The sequence below is a fragment of the Schistocerca gregaria genome, chromosome 5 (assembly GCF_023897955.1).
Source record: "Schistocerca gregaria isolate iqSchGreg1 chromosome 5, iqSchGreg1.2, whole genome shotgun sequence".
NCBI classification, from domain to species: Eukaryota; Metazoa; Arthropoda; class Insecta; order Orthoptera; family Acrididae; genus Schistocerca; species Schistocerca gregaria.
The window spans coordinates 166,639,355-166,653,275 of NC_064924.1; the positions used below are offsets into that span (position 1 = coordinate 166,639,355).

The window sequence follows — 13,921 nt, forward strand, 5'->3', positions numbered from 1 at the left end:
GCTTTCCACCAAGGGATTTATAATGGACACTATAGCTACTCCTGTTACGGTTATTCGTTACTCGTTTATACTGACCGTTATAACAACCTTCCCCATCAGAGTTTAATCTAGTGCTGCATTTTATCAACGGCTGCCTTTAGTAATTATATTATAACTACACTAGGACCACTCTGCTATAGAATATGTACTGCGGTTCCATCATTAGATTACTGGTGAAGGTGTTTTACACACACAAAATGTGGACCTGAGATTATAGGAAACAGAGATCCCTGGCTGTTGGATCTAATTAAGAAAAGTTTTCCACAACTGTTTTTGCTGTTGTAGCGGCCAGTAATCATCTTACATAACCTGTACTTCTGCCCGTGTACTTAAATGGTGCAGCTTGATATCAGTTTATGTGTTAAACACTTACAGAATTTATACTCACAATATCGTATGCTGTGCACCGTCAGCTCTGCTTCCACCCACCTCCATAATCCACCAGATTGCTACTGCACCCCTGTGCGGTGGAACATGAGTTGGAAGTAGCCAGCTCGTAAACTCGTGGTGGAAAATAAATAAAAAAAGTTAAAATGTTTGTGAAATCTTATGGGACTTAACTGCTAAGGTCATCAGTAACTAAACTTACAGACTACTTAACCTAAATTATCCCAAGGACAAACACGCACACTCATGCCTGAGGGAGGACTCGAACCTCCTCCGGGACCAGCCACACAGTCCATGACTGCAGCGCCCTAAACCGCTCGGCTAATCACTCGCGGCGGTGGAAAATCCATTCACTGTGAGTACACTGAAGTGACACAAGTCATGGGATACCTCCAAGAATCGTGTTGGACTTCCTTTTTCCCGGTGTAGTGCAGCAACTCGACGTGGCATGGCCTCAACAAGTCGCTGAAATGTCCCCTGCAGAAATATTGAGCCACGCTGCCTCTATAGCCGTCCATGTTGCCCGTATAGGATTTCGTGCCCAATTTAACCTCTCCGTTATGCCCCATAAATGTTCGATGGCATCCATATCGGGCGATCTGAGTGGCCAAATTACCCACTCGAACTGTCCAGAATGCTCTTCAAACCAATGGCGAGCAACAGTGCCTAGGGAACAGGGCGCCTTGTCATCAATAAAAATTCCATCCCTGTTTAGGCACGTGACATCCATGAACGGTTCCAAATGGCCTTCAAGTAGCCGAACATCCAGAGGATCCAGTCCTATTCCATGTAAACATGGACCACACCATTACGGAGCCATTACCAGCTTGCCCAGAGCCCTGTTGGCAACTTGGTTCCACTACTTCGTGAGGTCTACGCAACACTCGAACCCTACCGTTAGCTCTTACCGACTGAAATCTGACCAGGCCACGGTCTTCCAGTTGTCTAGGAGCCAACCGATATGGTCATGAGCCCAGCAGAGGCGCTGCAAACCACGTCGTGTTGTTAGCAAAGGTACACGCGTCGGTCGTCTTCTGCCATAGCTCATTTTGCGCCACTGTCCTAACAGATACGTTCGTCGTAAGGCCCACACGGATTTTTGTAGTTGTTTCACGCTCTGTTGCTTGTCTGTTAGCACTGACAACTCTACGCAAATGACGCTGCTCTCGGTCGGTAAGAGTCGGCCGTCGACAGTGCGTTGCCCGTGGTGAGAGGTAATGCCAGGAACGTCGTATTATCGGCACACTCTTGGCACTGTAGATCGCGGAATATTGAATTCCCTGAAGATTTCCGAAATGGAATGCCCCATGCGCCTAGCTCCAACTACCATTTCGCGTTCAAAAGTCTGCTAATTCCCGTCGTGCGACAATAATCACGTCGGAATCCTCTTCACATGAATCTTAAACTTAAATTTTGTGTTCTGCCTGTCGGCAGGACTTGTCATGGGGGAAGCCTCGTCTTAGAGGTAAATCGCATGAGCGACTAGGGAAGTGATTCCAGTGGTGGTTTCCCGTTGCCTTCCACTGGTCATGATAAAATGATAACGAAGACAACACAACACCCAGTCCCTGAGCGGATAAAATCTCCGACCCAGCCGGGAATGGAACCCGGGCCCCTTGGCTTGACAGACCACCGCGCTGACCCAGCTATCGGGGCCGACTCAAATGAATCACCTGAGTGCAAATGACAGCTCCGGGAATGCACTGCTCTCTTATACCTTGTGTACGCGATACAGTCGCCATCTGTATACGTACGTAGCGCTATCCCGTAACTTGTCACAGTGTATTCATCCGGCAAGGAAAGGGGAGCTGTTGGTCTGGAATTTCTGGTCACAACCTTTGCACCCATGAATTAAACAATAAGTCTGAATATGGTGTTTCATGGGATGTGAGCTTGTAACATCATTGATGATGATCCGTCCGTTGGGAGAATAAGCTCGAAGGCCTCGCTTGATGCTATTCTCGAGGAGTAGGCTACGACGCAATATATCATTTCACCCTGTACCTTATCTTCTTACAACGCAAATGTATCACCACAATATACACACGTGCTTTACAGTCACCCATACTTAACAGCTACACTTAAAACACAAATTTCATGCACTGCGGGGAAAGGTGCCAATATGTGTCGAGGAGGAACACCCCTTCCGATTAGCGGGCTGCAACCACCCTTCTGGTTCAAATGGTTCAAATTGCTCTGAGCGCTATGGGATTCAACATCTGAAGTCATCAGTCCCCTAGACTTAAAACTACTTAAACCTAACTAACCTAAGGACATCACACACATCCATGCCCGAGGCAGGATTCGAACCTGCGACTGTAGCAGCAGCGCGGTTGCGGACTGAAGCGCGTAGAACCGCTAGGCCACAACGGCCGGCTATCCTTCTGGATCTTCCAGCCAACGGTGCTGTACTTATCTTTCTTTTCTTTGCCTCTGGTTTCAACAAGTGGCACTCCTGTATATTTCAGATTGCATCTGTGAACGCAGCTAACTGTCCACTTTCGTATTCACTCGATATGTCAAGCAAGACATGTCGCCAGTTGCGCGTGAAGCCCTGTTTTGACTTTTATCTTTGGGAGCTGGTTCAAATGGTTCAAATGGCTCTGACCACTATGGCAGTTAACATCTGAGGTCATCAGTCCCCAAGAACTTAGAACTACTCAAACCTAACTAACCGAAGGACATCTCACACATCCATGCCCGAAGTAGGATTCGAGCCAGCGACCGTAGCAGCCGCGTGGTTCCGGACTGAAGCGCCTAGAACCGCTCGCCCACATCGGCCGGCTTCTTTGGGAGCGTTTCACTAGCGTAGTGTACATTGTTCAGGCGGTAATGATACCTGAGCCGATTGTCCGATTCAGTTATGCGTTTTAAGGCATGGAACGTAATCTTGCCATGGTTGACAGATTATTGTAGTCATGTCTGCAGAGACATCAATCATGTAGCAAAGCTCAGAACAGACCGTTTAAAAAAATCTGTTATACGTTCCCTGCTGGCAATCAAAACTGCAACACCACGTCGACGGCATGTATCAAACAGCAACTGGCATAAAGTGTAGTACATACTTGGATATGCGAATGATTAGCGTTCCAGTGAAGCATCACGAAGGTAGCAGTAACGTGTGGTAGCGTGTTAACAGAATACTCTTTACTTTTGGATAACAAGGACAGACTTAGTCACTGCACTTACGTTACGATGCTTTCTGTGGGACTTCCTGCTACTGCGCTAACATCCGAGTAGACTTGCCGTCCAACACATCAGAAATGATTAAACGTACAGTATTTATATTGTATTAGATGTTATTTACTTGTGACGCACAGCTAGTCTGATAGAGTGCCAAGGGTGTTTTCAACCTGCTTAGCTGGGTGGTAACTTGCTTGCCTCCCATGTACTGGATCCGGGTTCGATTTCCGGCCATGTTAGAGATTTTCTCCGCTTGGGGACTGGGTGTTGACCACCGGCCGCAAGTCGCCCAATGAGGCGCGGAATGACATAAGACTTGCACTTGGCTGCCGAACCCGACTGGGACATCCCAGACAACAATGTCATACGATCATTTCATTTCATTATTCGAAGTCGAATGAGTTGAACACGGTAGGACACATACCTACACAGCGAAAAATATTTTCTACTTAACTTTACAAATGCTAAGGCTAAGTACCGTTTGCGAGGGTATACAGGATGGTCCATTGATAGTGACCGGGCCAAATATCCCACGAAGTAAGCATCAAACGAAAAAACTACAAAGAACGAAACTCGTCTAGCTTGAAGGGGGAAACCAGATGGGTGCCGGCCGGGGTGGCCAAGCGGTTCTAGGCGCTACAGTCTGGAACCGCGCGACCGCTACGGTCGTAGGTTCGAATCCTGCCTCGGTCATGGATGTGTGTGATGTCCTTAGGTTAGTTAGGTTTAAGTAGCTCTAAGTTCTAGGGGACTGATGACCTCAGGAGTTAAGTCCCATAGTGCTCAGAACCATTTGAACCAGATTGGGCTATGGTTGGCCCGCTAGATGGCGCTGCCATGTATGGTCAAACGGATATCAACTGCGTTTTTTAAATATAGGACCCCCATTTTTATTACATATTCGTGTAGTACGTAAACAAATATGAATGTTTAAGCTAGACCACTTTTTTCGCTTTGTGATAGATGACGCTGTGATAGTCACAGACGATTAAGTACGTGGTGTCACGTAACATTCCGCCAGTGCGGACGGTATTTGCTTCGTGATTCATTACCCGTGTTAAAATAGACCGTTTACCAATTGCGGAAAACATCGATATTGTGTCGATGTATGGCTATTGTAATCAAAATGTCCAACGGGCGTGTGCTATGTATGCTGTTCGGTATCCTGGAGGTCATCATCCAAATGTCCGGACCGTTCGCCGGATAGTTACGTTATTTAAGGAAACAGGAAGTGTTCAGCCACATGTGAAACGTCAACCACCACTTGCAACAAATTATAATGCCCAAGTGGTGTTTTAGTTGCTGTCGCGGCTAATCCGCACATAAGTAGCAGACAAATTGCGAGAGAATCGGGAATCTCAAAAACGTCGGTGTTGAGAATGCTACATCAACATCGATTGCACCCGTACCATATATATATGCACCAAGAATTGCATGGCGACGACTTTGAACATTTTGTGCAGTTTTGCCACTGGGCACAAGAGAAATTACGGGACGATGACAGATTTTTTGCACGCGTTCTATTTATCGACGAAGCGTCATTCACCAACAGCGGTAACGTAAACCGTCATAACATGCACTATTGGGCAACGAAAAATCCACAATGGCTGCGACAAGTGGAACATCAGCGATCTTGGCGGGTTAATGTATGGTGCGGTATTATGGGAGGAAGGATTATTGGTCCCCATTTTATCGACGGCAGTATAAATGGTGCAATGTATGCTGATTTCCTACGTAATATTCTATTGATGTTACTACAAGATGTTTCACTGCATGACGGAATGACAATGTACTTCCAACATGCTGGAGTCCGGCACATAGCTCGCGTGCAGTTGAAGCGGTATTGAATAGCATATTTCGTGATAGGTGGACTGGTCATCGAAGTACCATACCATGTCCCGCACGTTCACTGGATCTGACATCCCCGGATTTCTTTCTGTGGGGAAAGTTGAAGGATATTTGCTATCGTGATCCACCGACAACGCTTGACAACATGCGTCAGCGTATTGTCAATCCATGTCCGAACATTACGGAAGGCGAACTACTCGCTGTTGAGAGGAATGTCGTTACACGTATTGCCAAATCCAGTGAGGTTGACAGACATCATTTTGAACATTTATGAATGTGGTATGTACAGGTAATCACGCTGTAACAGCATGCCTTCTCAGAAATGATAAGTTCACAAAGGTACATGTATCACATTGGAACAACGGAAATAAAATATTCAAGCGTACCTACGTTCTGTATTTTAATTTAAAAAACCTACCTGTTACCATCTGTGCGTCTAAATTGTGAGCCATGTGTTTGTGACTACCAAGCGCCATCTATCACAAAGCGAAAAAAGTCCAACTAAAACATTCATATTTATTTACTTACTACACCAATATGTAATAAAAAATGGAGTTCCCTATTTAAAAAACGCTGTTGATATCTGTTTGACCAATTGCAGCGCCATCTAGCGGGCCAACCATAGCGCCATCTGGTTCCCCCTTCAAGCTAGACAAGTTCCGTTCTTTGTAGTTTTTTCGTTTGATGCTTATTTCGTTAGATATTTGGCCCGGTCACGATCAATGGACCACCCTGTATAACAAGGAATAGACGTTCGGAAACTCAAAATGTTACATCACTCAGCGAGACGTATTAAAGGCTAATGCCTGATATTGAAAACTCAACTGACATAAAAATCCTAATCGCAATGAATACGAGTCCTGAAAAATTCCAGGTAATTCGAAAAATCTTAACCTCGTATTAGAGTAGGCGAAAAGTAACTCTAAAAGGATGCCTTTATGAATGTTTCTGACGTGTAGTAATAAATCGCTATCATCTGTCAAATGCGATAAATTATCTCGTGTCAAATGCCAGTATCTTTGAATCTTGCTACTGAGATATTAACCGCCTGTAATTAAGTACAGCAATAGTTTAGAATTATCTATCAATCTCTCTCCCTCTCTCTTTCTTCTCTGAGAATTAGTTAAACGTTATAAGTATGTATGAATATCTTTAGCTATCTAATTCCATTCCAGTTGAAGCACTACGCCTTAATCAGAACTTTAGATAGCTTGTCAGTCGGTCGCCACGTATAGGAAAGATAACACGACCTTTGAATGTCAACGATAATGCGTAATTACTATTAAACTTCGTTACCGGCTGCTAATTACTCAAAAGAAATCGTCCAAATATCAATATGGCTTAGTTTTTGTCACATTTTTCTATTTTTACGTTAACTAGCCGAAAATATCAGAAAGATAGCCAATTACGTATTTAGTTTCATTATATCCGAATTTATGAAAAAATGGTTCAGATGGCTCTGAGCACTATGGGACTTAACATCTGAGGTCATCAGTTCCCTAGAACTTAGAACTACTTAAACCTAACTAACCTAAGGACATCACACACATCCATCCCCGAGGCAGGATTCGAACTTGCGACCGTAGCGGTCCCGCGGTTCCAGACTGTAGCGCCTAGAACCCCACGGCCACCCCCGCCGGCCCCCGACTTAACGACTAATGAGCAATTGCTATTTCACGTTTCAAGTTTCTTTAACACTTGGGACCTTTATCTTCCAGTAAATTCAGTTACCGATTCTGATTACTGTACGCGCTTTAGGTAAGTGCTACAAATATTAACTCTCTTTCTGGCTCATTTTATCTATGTCAACTTAGCACATTTAATACAAATTTCAAGATTATGAATCCGGAACTAACTTATTTATCTACAGTAACTATAATTCAGAACGCAATCTTCCTTTTATATTTCTGGCACGTAGCATCATTTTGTTTGAGTCTTTTAATGTATTTCAATACAATTTTCTCGATGTAAGTGCCAGCAACAAACTAATGACCTACAAATCGATACTAAAACAATCAACAACAAAATAAATAAATAAAAAATAGAAGGCCTAAATGCAACCACCTGTTTGACCCAAACAATTAACTGTCAAAGCAAAGCGCTGCCTCTTCAAGCGTTGGCGTGACGCGACCCGCAACAATTACCTATTTGAAAATAGGCCACACGTCACTTTCCACTCTGCAAGTCTCAACTTAGTACCGCGCGGTTCGTTCATGGTTCCACGTTACTGAGTTGCGCAATAAACATCGGCTAAAGGTACGGTCTATTTAATTATTCGTGAACCAATTCAAACTAACGAGCCAAATGATGTCCACCGTATATGTTAGGACCCAAAATTCCACCGTATCGCACTCGAGTCGTTATCTCGCTTGATGCACTTCAAACAACCTAACTCACCACTAATGGACCAGCCAACAACCTAATTGCTTCTTAGCGAGCTGGAAGCCACTAACAATACGTCGCGGATCAAAATATCAGATACCTCTGATACAGCACAAAATTCAGTTAGTATTACAGCATTAACGCTTTATTCCAGCTGTGCCTTCCACAGCCTTAATTTACCACAATTCACTATAATTGCACACAGCACTAAAAGTTGGGAAAGATCACACTTGCCAGTTTTTCGCCAAGTCCGTGGCTTAACGAAAACTCGTGAGAACCTAAATATTCCAAAATCGGCACTTGTATGTGTGGTGGTGGTGGTAGGGGGGGGGGGGGGAGGGGGGATGGGAGGGTGAACAACTCTCGCACCTAGTGCAATTCACGGTAATTTTATGTCAAAAATCTGACTTTCCGCACCCTTCAGCCTGCTATATCAACACTCTGGTCACGCAAGACTACTACTCCAACCACACCAAGCCTTGCCAAACCGGATCGCCATGCGACGATCCAGCTCGCACGATGTCTGTATGTAGACAGACTACCAATAAGACCTACATGTTGACTGTCTATGTTATATACATGAACTGTCTATCTCTTTCATGAAAATACTTCGCCCTGACTTCACTCTGACGTGCCCGTCCCCAGTTTCGACCGTGTTGGCTGTTTTGATTGTCTGGAGACATAGCAGTTTCACAAAAAATACCAGCTTGCGTTGTTTACGGGTGTACTAAACTATCCGACCGTAGTCTAAAGTTTAAAGGAATCAAATTTCATTCGTAAGTAGTCCGTTCAAGCAACATTTTCTTTTTGCACTGTTTACTTTTATTGTAGTGGTTTTATTTCTGTCATTCAACTTTGGATTTGCCTTATTTACTCAGTGTCCGATCCTTCCCTTGATTCATACGTTTTTCAGTGCCTTGCAAATCGCAAGCGCTCCGACATCCGAGCCACACTGTATCAACGGTCTTGTCCCCGCACTACGTAACGTAAATTCCTCTTGTTGATAACTACACACTGTTCTCATTTCCGCCTCCCCCCTCCCTTTCAAAAAAGACTCTGACTACAAGAGCCGGAGCCAGTGGTCATGTATATGTGAGAGTTTTGATTGTATCATTTTATGAATGTGTATGGCCGGCCGCTGTTGCCGAGCAGTTCTAGGCGCTTCAGTCTGGAACGGCGCGACCGCTACGGTCGCAGGTTCGAATCCTGCTTCGGGATTGGATGTGTGTGATGTCCTTAGGTTAGTTAGGTTTGAGTAATTTTAGGTTCTAGGGGACTGATGACATTAGAAGTTAAGTCCCATAGTGCTCAGAGCCATTTGAACCATTTTTTTTTGTGTGATGTCCTTAGGTTAGTTTGGTTTAAGCTGTTCTAGGTTCTAGGGGACTGATGACCTCAGATGTTAAGTCCCATAGTGCTCAGAGCCAGTGGAACCATATGAATGTGTATGTGTGCTTTGCATCTTTCTTTAAGAAGGCTTTGGCTGAAAAACTTACGTGAGCACTCTTTTCGCCACGCCCGCCTGCTGCCCGGCGATGAATAGCAACCTATCCTTTCCACAACATAGTTATTCCCCCACGAAGTTTGGTGCTAATAATCCACTGCACTTCGACAGGAACAATGATGCACATAATTACAACACCAGAAGGAAAAATGATATTCATTACACCACATTATGGTTGTCTGTAGGACATACAGGAGTTCACAATGCTGCAACCAAAAGCTTTGATCAATTAGTAATTGACATAAAATGCCTGACAGAAAGCAAAGTTACATTTGAAATGAAACTGAAAACGTTTTTCTTTGAAAAGTCCTTCTGTTTCTCAAAATATATTCTATTTCTGTAATCTGTAAATCGTGACGAGTAGTAATTACATCTACATCTACATGACTACTCTGCAATTCACATTTAAGTGCTTGGCAGAGGGTTCATCGAACCACAATCATACTATCTCTCTACTATTCCACTCCCCAACAGCGAGCGGGAAAAAGGAACACCTAAACCTTTCTGTTCGAGCTCTGATTTCTCGTATTTTATTTTGATGATCACTCCTACCTATGTAGGTTGGGTCCAACAAAATATTTTCGCATTCGGAAGAGAAAGTTGGTGACTGAAATTTCGTAAAAAGGTCTCGCCGCGACGAAAAACGTCTATGTTGTAATGACTTCCATCCCAACTCGTGTATCATATCTGCCACACTCTCTCCCCTATAACGTGATAATACAAAACGAGCTGCCCTTTTTCGCACCGTATCGATGTCCTCCGTCAATCCCACCTGGTAAGGATCCCACACCGCGCAGCAATATTCTAACAGAGGACGAACGAGTGCAGTGTAAGCTGTCTCTTTAGTGGACTTGTTGCATCTTCTAAGTGTCCTGCCAATGAAACGCAACCTTTGGCTCGCCTTCCCCACAATATTATCTATGTGGTCTTTCCAAATGAAGTTGTTCGTAATTTTAACACCCAGGTACTTAGTTGAATTGAGAGCCTTGAGAATTGTACTATTTATCGAGTAATCGAATTCCAACAGATTTCTTTTGGAACTCATGTGGATCACCTCACACATTTCGTTATTTAGCGTCAACTGCCACCTGCCCGACCATACAGCAATCTTTTCTAAATCGCTTTGCAACTGATACTAGACTTCGGATGACCTTACTAGACGGTAAATTACAGCATCATCTGCGAAGAACCTAAGAGAACTTTTCAGATTGTCACCCAGGTCATTTATATAGATCAGGAACAGCAGAGGTAACAGGACGCTTTCCTGGGGAACACCTGATATCACTTCAGTTTTACTCGATGATTTGCCGTCTATTACTACGAACTGCGACCTTCCTGACAGGAAATCACGAATCCAGTCGCACAACTGAGACGATAGGCCCGTAGCTTGATTAGAAGTCGCTTGTGAGGAACGGTGTCAAAAGCTTTCCGGAAATCTAGAAATACGGAATCAACTTGAGATCCCCTGTCGATAGTGGCCATTACTTCGTGCGAATAAAGAGCTAGCTGCGTTGCACAAGAGCGATGTTTTCTGAAGCCATGCTGATTACGTGTCAATAGATCGTTCCGTTCGAGGTGATTCATAATGTTTGAATACAGTATGTGCTCCAAAACCCTACTGCAAACCGACGTCAATGATATAGGTCTGTAGTTAAATGGATTACTCCTACTACCCTTCTTAAACACTGGTGCGACCTGCGCAATTTTCCAATCTGTAGGTACAGATCTACCGGTGAGCGAGCGGTTGTATATGATTGCTAAGTAGGGAGCTATTGTATCAGCGTAATCTGAAAGGAACCTAATCGGTATACAATCTGGACCTGAAGACTTGCCCGTATCAAGCGATTTGAGTTGCTTTGCAACACCTTAGGTATCTACTTCTAAGAAACTCATGCTAGCAGATGTTCGCGTTTCAAATTCTGAAATATTCCATTCGTCTTCCCTGGTGAAGGAATTTCGGAAAACTGCGTTCAATAACTCCGCTTTAGCGGCACAGTCGTCGGTAACAGTACCATCGGCACTGCGCAGCGAAGGTATTGACTGCGTCTTGCCGCTTGTGTACTATACATACGACCAGAATTTCTTCGGATTTTCTACCAAATTTCGAGACAATATTTCGTTGTGGAACCTTTTAAAGGCATCTCGCATCGAAGTACGATCCAAATTTCGCGCGTCTGTAATTTTTAGCCAATCTTCGGGATTTCACGTTCTTCTGAACTTCGCATGCTTTTTCCGTTGCCTCTGCAACAGCGTTCAGACCTGTTTTGTGTACCACGAGGGATCCGTTCCATGTCTTACCAATTTATGAGGTATGAATCTCTCAATTGCTGTTGTTACTATATCTTTGAATTTGAGCCACATCTCGTCTACATTTGCATAGTTAGTTCGGAAGGAATGGAGATTGTCTTTTAGGAAGGCTTCTAGTGACACTTTATCCGCTTTTTTAAATAAAATTATTTTGCGTTTGTTTCTGATGGATTTGAAAGAAACGGTATTGAACCTAGCTACAACGACCTTGTGATCACTAATCCCTGTATCAGTCATGATGCACTCTATCAGCTCTGGATTGTTTGTGGCTAAGAGGTCAAGTGTGTTTTCGCAACCATTTACAATTCGCGTTGGGTTCGTGGACTAACTGCTCGAAATAATTTAGGACAATTTCGGAAGATGTTTTCTGCCTACCACCGGTTTTGAACAAGTATTTTTGCCAACATATCGAGGGAAGGTTGAAGTCCCCACCAACTGTAACCGTATGAGTGGGGTATTTATTTGCTACGGAACTCAAACTTTCTCTGAATTGTTCCGCAAGTGTATCATCGGAGTCTGGGGGTCGGTAGAAGGAAGCAATTATTAACTTAGTTCGGCTGTTAAGTATAACCTCCACCCATACCAATTCGCACGGAGCATCTACTTCGACTTCACTATAAGATAAACCACTACTGACAGACACAAACACTCCACCACCAATTCTGCCTTATCTATCTTTCCTAAACACCGTCTGAGACTTCGTAAAAATTTCTGCAGAACTTATTTCAGGCTTTAGCCAGCTTTCTGTACCTATAACGATATCAGCTTCTGTGCTTTCTATTAGCCCTTGAAGCTCAGGGAGCTTCCCAGCACAACTAAAACAATTTACAACTATAATTCCGACTGTTCCTTGATCCAAGCACGTCCTGTATTTGCCATGCACCCTTTGACATTGCAGCCCACCCCGTACTTTCGCGAGGCTCTCTAACCTAAAAAGCCACCCAGTCCACGCCACACAGCCTCCGCTACCCGTGTAGCCGCCAGCTGAGTGTAGTGAACTCCTGACCTATTCAGCTGAACCCGAAACCCCACCACCCAATGGCGCAAGTCAAGGAATCTGCAGCCAACACGGTCGCAAAACCGTCAGAGCCTCTGATAAAGACCCTCCACACGGCTCTGCACCAAAGGTCCGCAGTCGGTTCTGTCGACGATGCTGCAGATGGTGAGCTCTGCCTTCATCTCGTAAGCAAGACCGGCAGCCTTCACCAAATCAGATAGCCGCTGGAATCCAGAGAGAATTTCCTCAGATCCAAAGTGACATACGTCATTAGTGCCGACATGTGCCACCACCTGCAGCTGGCTGCACCCTGTGCTCTTCATGGCATCCCGAAGGACCCTTTCCACATCAAGAATGACTCCTCCCGGAATGCACACGGAGTGCACACTGGATTTTTTCCCCTCCTTAACCGCCATATCCCCAACATTGGAGCTCTTACTGACTAACATCTGTCTGTCTTTAATTAAAAAACGAAAAACTAATAAATGATCACCATGGAGGCATATTAAAAAAAAATTGATGTCGGTATAATAATAACTCGTATCCCACCATTACTATTTATCGCGCAAATGAACATGAAACATAAGACTAACTAAGTAACTAATTCGCTATTGGTATATCACAAAGCATTATACACTTTGCAAACTTGAAAATGAAATTCCAAAGTAAAACCAAGCATATGATGAAAGGAGACGTAAATTCCTGTTGTGCTATGTTTCGTTATTCCTGATAAACTGATAGAGTCACTGGCGGGAAATATTTCGGGTAAAGAAGTAGACAGGCTACTGCTGGAAAGGCAGGCCTACATCTTACACAGATTAGGCTGTCATTATTAAATTACATACATTCGTGTTAAAGCGAAATATCCCTTTTACGGAGTCTTAAGCGTTTGAGACCATTCCGTTTATCACATTTATACTATAGTTCCACTATGGTGGCTAATACTCGAATTTAAAAATTATACCTTTCTCATTGCTGTTGTTGGTCACACCCTGAATGGCACATCACAGCTAAGATTTAAGAGTGAGAAGATGTGTAAACTACATTGAGACTAATGTAGTCTAATAAAACAATAACTCCACTGTGCACGGAGGCGTACCTCTAAGCAGTTCTGTTTCTTTGACATTTCAATACTCGTTCAGTTTATTGATATGCAAAATATGCAATAGCATGCCTTTCTTCTTTCCTCATTGCACACTGTATGGGCTAACAACAGAAGACGTGGGTAAGTTTCTTTACACACGTCAACATTAAAAATGTGGTACTTAAAGAGT

At 43.8% G+C, this 13,921-nt stretch overlaps 1 protein-coding gene across 1 annotated transcript in view; it reads left to right on the plus strand.

Moving 5' to 3' along the window:
- The window catches only part of LOC126273120 (UDP-glucosyltransferase 2-like), a 100,808-nt gene that overhangs the window by 62,861 nt on the left and 24,026 nt on the right, over positions 1 to 13,921 (plus strand). The gene's annotated exons all lie outside the window — the stretch shown is intronic.